This window comes from Thermobia domestica, chromosome 18 (genome assembly GCF_964235325.1).
Source record: "Thermobia domestica chromosome 18, izTheDome1.hap1.1, whole genome shotgun sequence".
In the NCBI taxonomy this organism is placed as follows: domain Eukaryota; kingdom Metazoa; phylum Arthropoda; class Insecta; order Zygentoma; family Lepismatidae; genus Thermobia; species Thermobia domestica.
The window spans coordinates 142,385,445-142,392,998 of record NC_137471.1 but is presented as its reverse complement, the minus strand read 5'-3'; positions in this window follow the sequence as shown (position 1 = coordinate 142,392,998).

Here is a 7,554-nt window from a genome sequence, read left to right as displayed (position 1 = left end):
GAATTTGCATGCGAATTAGGCCGAATTTTCATCCATGCGATAGAAACGTACTTTGCTTGCGATTTGGTAGCGTCTAAAGCCGGCCATAGACATTTTTTATGGTCAATTTTGACGTTTCACAGAACAAAATTTTTCAATCTGGACTTACATTTGTACAGTTAAAAGAAATCGTGACCCAAAAGCTAATATCGTGACTTTTTCATGATTTTCATGACCGTTTTCTGATTTCGTGACTTTTTCGTGACATTCATGACTTTCTTGACCGATAGACACCCTGTAATAATAATAATAATAATAATAATAATAATAATAATATAGTGAGCAGTCACTGCCATCGGCGCAAATCTGTCTTCAACATTGGGGGGACGGGTAAGACCTTTCCCATATATATATAAGCGATGTTCAAAATATTTATAAAGTTGAAAAACAATGCAGTGAAAGATCAGGGAAGCAGAATTGTCTACAGTGGCGTATTTAGGGGGCTATCGGGTTGGGCTTAAGCTCCCCCCGCCCGAAATAAATTTGTTAGTTTTTCGCATTCCACGTACAACAATAATCCTTCTTACCATTTCTAAGAATGTCATTGACTTTCCATTTTCTTATGCTCTTTGTTCAGAAATAATACTGTATTTGTGAAATTTCATTCCATGTAAGAACGCGTCCTTTAGTTCTTTCTTTCATCCTTTCAACTTTTCTGTTTCTTTTCCTTGATGTTACTTTCTTTAATTTCGCTTATCATACTTTCTCGACCGTTGTCAGTTGTGATTCAAGTCGGCCGTCATCAATAACACCAAAACTAAGAGGAGTTGATAAGCGAAACTGGTGTTCCACACCAACTTGCCCGGATATCAACATGACAGGACTTTGGTTATTATAACAAAGGAAAAATTATATCGGTTAGTTATTTTTAAAAGAAGGAAATGTTTGAATTAAAGGAAATCAAAACGGGGGAATAATTAGCCCGGGAAATTAGGAAGGCCAAGAGGATGCTTCGTTTTTCTTGTATGAATAGAATAAAGGGTTAGATTCACTCCTAAATTTTTGTATCATATCATATAGGATTTATCGGTCTGCAATTCTTGCCATTATAACTTTAATTTATGCATAAATTAAAATATATTTAATTCTCAAACTCAGGTGGGCAATTGCCCACTTCCTTCCTTGTGTTGAGCATAGCCCCTCGAAACAAATCCTAAATACGCCATTCGTTGTCTTCCAAATTGGGAGGTGGGCAGATTTGAGGCTTATTCTAGAGAAGGGAGATGAAACTCATATTACGGTAGATGAACCTCATCAACTGTTTTAGAGTATATTATATATTAGGCGATGTAGATGAAGTAGTAGTACATATCAGTATTACAAATCACTGCCGTGAACACATTCTGAAATCTGAATACATGCGTATTTATAATTGATACGTTTCTAATTAGTCATCCACAAAGATCCACGTTAAAATTATTTTATAATAATGTAAATAATGACTTCCCGAAAGCTATGAAGAAAGAATATCAATTATGTATGACGCAACAATACTCTCTCAGCAAAATGATGATAATCTCAATAATATTACAAAAATCGTTACAGAAATCTGACGCATGTCATATACTCTTTAGTTAACAGATGTAACCTTAAGATTATGGAGAAAAATATTCCAGCTATTGAATTCTTTTCTTTGCTTACGAAGCATCCTCCCTCAAAAGAAAAATTAGGACACGCGGAAATACGTAGGGACAAACCATGGTTCGAACTAGCAGAGACGAGAAAACAGGCAAAATTACGTTGGATACAAAATCCGAATGAAATAAATACACAAAATTTCGTAGACATCAGGCGGGAAACTTCCGAACTTTTAGAACGAAGAAACGCGATTTTTTGAAAGCTAAAATTAAGGAACTTGAAGATAATAGTAAAAATAAAAACATTCGGGACATGTATAAAAGGATCAACGAATTTAAGAAAGGCTATCAACCTCGTGCTTATATTAAAGAAAGCTGATGGAACAGTTCTCACTGATACAGATAGCATTTTAAATAGATGGAAAGATTTATTTGATGATTTGCTTAACACGCAGCCGAAAACTAATGTGCGTGGAGAAAAGGAGATACACACCGCAGAACCGTATATTCCAGAACCCAATCGAATAGAAGTAGAAATCGGTATAAAGAAATTAAAGAAACACAAATCTCCGGGTGTAAAAGCAATTCCGGCTGAGTTAATTTTAGCTGGAGGCGAAAAATTGTGGAAAAGGATACACAAACTCATCTTCCTTATCTACAACAACGAAGAAATGCCACAAGAGTGGAAAGAATCAATCATTATTCCGATCCACAAGAAAGGCGGCAAAACTAGCTGTAAAATTATCGAGGCATCTCTCTTTTGTCAACATCCTATAAAATGCTTTCAAACATTCTATTAGCAAGATTGACCCCATACGCAGATGAAATTATTGGAGATTATCAGTACAGATTTAGACGAAATCGATCAACTATCTACCAAATATTTACCATTCGCCAAATACTCGAAAAGAAGTGGGAATACAGTAATCCGGTACATCAACTATTTATTGATTTTAGAAAGGCTTACGACTCGGTTAGGAGAGAAACATTGTACAACGTTCTTACAGAATTTGGAATACCTAAAAAGCTAATTAGATTAATTAAGGTATGTTTAAATGAATCCCAAAGCAAAGTCCGAGTAGGAAAATTTTTGGCCACGAGCTTTCACGTCGAGAATGGCCTGACACAATGAGATGCGTTGTCGCCATTATTATTCAACTTTGCCCTGGAATATGCTGTAAGGAAAATCAAAGATAGCAACCAGGGCCTAGAGTTGAACGGTGTTCACCAGGTTGTGCGTACACTGATGATGTAAATTTAATAGGGGATGATATGAGAACAATAGAAAGAAGTGCAGAGAAAACTAAATACATGGAAGTTCGTCGGGACTGTAACACGGCAAATTATGAATGCGTTAAAATATTAAAGAATGCTTTTGATAAAGTGGATACTTTCAAAAATCTAGGATTAATATTAACAGACGAAAATCATATTCAAGAAGAAATTAAATGTCGACTAAAAACAGGAAATTTGTGTTATTATTCAGTTCAAAATCTCTTGTCGCGAATTCTGTCGAGGAATTTGAAGCTTAAAATATATAAAACGATAATCATGCCTGTTGTTCTGTATGGTTTCGAAACATGGTAGCTTACTCTGAGGGATGAACATAGACTGAAAGTATTTGAGAACAAAATCCTCAGAAGAATATTCGGATCCAAGAGAAACGGGAATGGGGAATGGCGAAAACTTCATAACGAGGAACCACATAAATTATACGGCTTACCAAACATTGTTAGGGTCATCAAGTCGAGGAGGGTTAGATGGGCACGACATATAGCCAGGATGGAAGAAAGTATGAACGCTTTCAAAGTGTTAGCGGTAAGGTCAATCGGAAAACGACCATTTTAGAAAGACGTAGGCGCAGATGGAAAGACAATATTAAGATGGATCTCGCAAAAATAGGAATGCAAAGTAGAAACTGAATCCAGTTGGCTAAAGATAGAATACAATGGAGAGCTTTTGTGAATGCGACATTGAACCTCCGGGTTCCATAGGCCATAGAGTTGGCTTACGAAGCATGAGTAGATGCTTAGGCTGAAACTACAAATAGATGAAATGCGCATTTACTGAAAAGATGGGTTCTATTGGCATTGGGTAGTTTATATAGACTTTACTCTTCGTGTTCTAGGGCCTAGGGGAGAGGAGGAGATAAGATTTCACATCAGGTTACGTCACACACAGTCGCACACCTTCATTTTCATTAAAATGAAAAAACCAAGAGAAACCAATTTCATCTCACTTTCCTTTGTGGCAGTCGGACACAAATCATCACACTTATCTGCAAAAAGTACTTTCCAAATCGGATTATTGGGAGAGAATCCAGTTCCAATGTTGGGGGGGGACATGTCTCCCCATTTCCCCGGAATTTGTGCCCGTACCTACATGTGAAACAATTTTTCAGCATTAGGAGAGGGGCATATCCTCCTCTGACATTTATTGCAATTTGTGCCCAAGTAGCGGAAGTGGAATTAATACATATTGGTGAGACTACTAAACGCACTACAGCACGAAGTTCAGTTTGAAATACTACAGAATACGATTCTTTTTAAAAGAAATGGAAAAGCCAAGAGAAATCAATTTCACCTCACATTCCTTTGTGACAGTCGGACACAAATCATCACACTTATCCGCAAAAGCACTTTTTAAGTCAGATTATTGGGGGGGACAGTCCCCCCCAGGACCAAGATTGGGGGGACATGTCCCCCTCGTCCCCCCGGGATTTGCGCCAGTGGTCACTGCAGTTGAGAATTGGTACTTTCTTCGTTGACAAGCACCTTAAAAAGAACATAAGGAAATGAATATTAGACTATATTTTAATAAAGGAAAAGTTCCTGACGATTAAAAGGCAAGTAATTCCGGTACACAAAGTAAGAAAGTAAGTAGCTTTCGTGTTAATTGTGAATGAAATCGTGTTGAAAAGACAACTGTGATATTTAGAACTGCTTATGTTATTGCGGAAAATCGTCTGTCGTTTACCGTGCATTTTATTAAATAGTAAGAAATAAATGGAATGAACCACGAACAAGTTCTCTACCCTAAGGTTACGTGTTCAAATATTATTGACTTTATAGCTACAGAAATGAACGAAAAATGACCTAGTATCTTGCGAATTCCGATCAACCCTTCGCGCTAATGATGGACGAATCCTCCACTGTGTCTCATAAATCTGTTCTCATGGTGTATCTCCGTACTGTAGTTAATCAGGTGCGTAGCAATATATTTTAAGGTTTATTTAAGTATAGGTAACAATAGGCAGAGAGGTTTGTGATTCCATAGTTAAAATATATGAAAGTATGAATCTTTCCAAAAGGTTTTGCTACAATCCAATTGGCGAGAATAATTGTCTGCAAGAATGTTAAACGGCGACAAAGAAGTGATGTAAATTTCAAAAATAAAATAAAATAAAAAATAAAATAATTAAAATTTTCCTCTGATGATTCAGCCAAAATTCTGCAGGAATTTCGAGAGCATAAGATGGAACCTAATATTGGCCCAAATCTACAAAATCTTAACAGGGAAATTAGTGTTCTTCCAGTCTCTTCTGCAGAGTGTGAGAGAGGCTTTTCCAGCTTAAACTTCCAGCATACTGCTACTAGAAACCATTTATCTGTAAAAACCCTCGAATTTATTCTTTTTATAAACGTTAATGGACCAGATATGACCTCGTTCAATGCAGAAAAGTATGACATCAACTGGATAAGAAATGGACATCATGACATCATGCTACTACTAACAAACCAACTGGGAAAAAGACGGTATTCGATGTAAAAGAACCTCGTATTGCTACACTATTCTACGTACTACTAAAGTGAGGTACGGTATGAAAGTATTGTTAATTTCTAAAGACAGTATTAGATAAGATGCCGTAAATCATGCTTCAGCTTATCCCTGTCTTTGTTCAATTCTGGATTCATTTTAATGCCAGTATTTTTTGTTGGCCAAAAGTTCACTTTTAGCAGAACATTGATAGGTGCACACACCCCTGAATCTAATTTTATTAAGTACAAGGAGCAAAATGGTACGAAAACTCGCTTATGATAATAAGGAATGACATTTAGTAGCGTCTTTCTCCTTCTACAAGGATAAATCAAAAAGTAAGGTGAAATTGCCTGTCAAACCCATAGTATTGTGTGTAGCTAATTAATTCTTTTCCATGTTACAGGTAATCTGGTAATAGAAGTGTGACGGCTTGTACAACATTCTATGTCCACCCGTCTGGTGCTGAGAGCAACTCAAAGATGGCGTAATGACTGGAACATTACACCAAGGAGGAAGTGCGCGGTGTCATTCGTTTTTCCTGGGCCAAGGGAACAAAACCATGTGATATTCATCGAGAATTGGTGCAGGTCTACGGAGATAGTGTTATGTCGCTGAAACAAGTGTACGTGTGGTGTAACGCATTTGCAAGTGGTAGGAGTACTGTCACAGATTATGGCAGAAGTGGCAGACCATCAACGTCCATCACCGACACGAATGTGGCTGTCGTCGATGCCATGATTCGTGAAGACAGAAGAGTGTGGTTGCAGGACATAGCTAATGAATTGAATATCTCTTATGGTTCCGTAAGCGGTATCGTCCATGACCAATTGGGCTTCACAAAAGTGTGTGCGCGCTGGGTACCCAAGCTTCTGAGTAACGAACACAAAAACCAGCGAATGGGCATTTCCCTGAGACACCTCACACATTATGCCGACGAAGGAAATTCCTTCCTTCATCGCATCATAACGGGCGATGAAACTCCGATACCTCTCTGGACACCTGAATCCAAATGTCAGAGCATGACATGGAAACATCCATCGTCACCACAGGCCCAGAAATGCAAGACAATAGCATCTGCCCAGAAAACAATGGCTACTGTCTTTTGGGACCGTCTCGGTGCTATTCATGTTGAATTTCTGGAAAAGGGTACGACCATTAATGCAGACACCTACTGCCAACCCTGGACAGGCTGAAAGCAACCATACGGCAGAAACGGCAGGGGGAGGGGCACTTCGAGAGGGCGTGTTGTTACTGCAAGGACCAAATTAGAACAGACTAAAGAATTACTTCTCATAGGAAAACCGTTTTACGTAGGAGTGTGACACTTGTTATGACAAGATGTGCAAATTGCAATGCAACTATAGGGCTTTTACTGGATGCTTTACACTTGTCCACAGCAGTAGAACAAAAAGTAGTAAGGTAACTAACGCTTGCAATCTAATCTACCTAACCAAATCTTATCTAACGTACCTATTCGTATTTATCATAAAATTCTTTTTTTAAAAAAGTTTAAAAGATGATGAACTTGGGAGTCTCCTATCAAACTAGTACCATAATTTCAATCTGGATAGGTTTAAAAATAACATTATCCCAACCCCACTTTAAAGTTGTTCTGTTATACGGAACACAATCTTGTATATATATATATATATATATATATATATATATATATATATATATATATATATATATATATTCCTCCCTTCTACAAAATCCACAAATAAATCACTGCAAACGGAAAATGCATTACCTCACAAATTGAAAAATACGCTATTTAACTGTCTTTTCAGTAGGTGAGATGTTGCTCATATTGTGGTTTATTTAAAGTTGAAAATACAAGCGAAGCTGTTACTTCAACATTTCTTCACTTAATTTTAATACTTTTCTATGGCTAGAAAATCACACTATATCCAGGAAAAAATTTAATGATAGTTCATACTTGTAAACAATAGCTAGGAGCTCCTTCGTGGTTAAGCGGTTAGCGTACGCGTCTTTGGCATGAGAGACTAGAGTTCAATTCCCGGCGGGAGTTGATGTGGTTCGGATTTCACTTTAATCAGTAGGTGGATCTAGCTGCTGAAAGGGGCGTTAGAATCAAAGTCAACTCATTAGACAGTGGCTAAAATTTAATAAAAAAACTCATATTTACATCTATTCGACTATTAATTACTTTAATGAG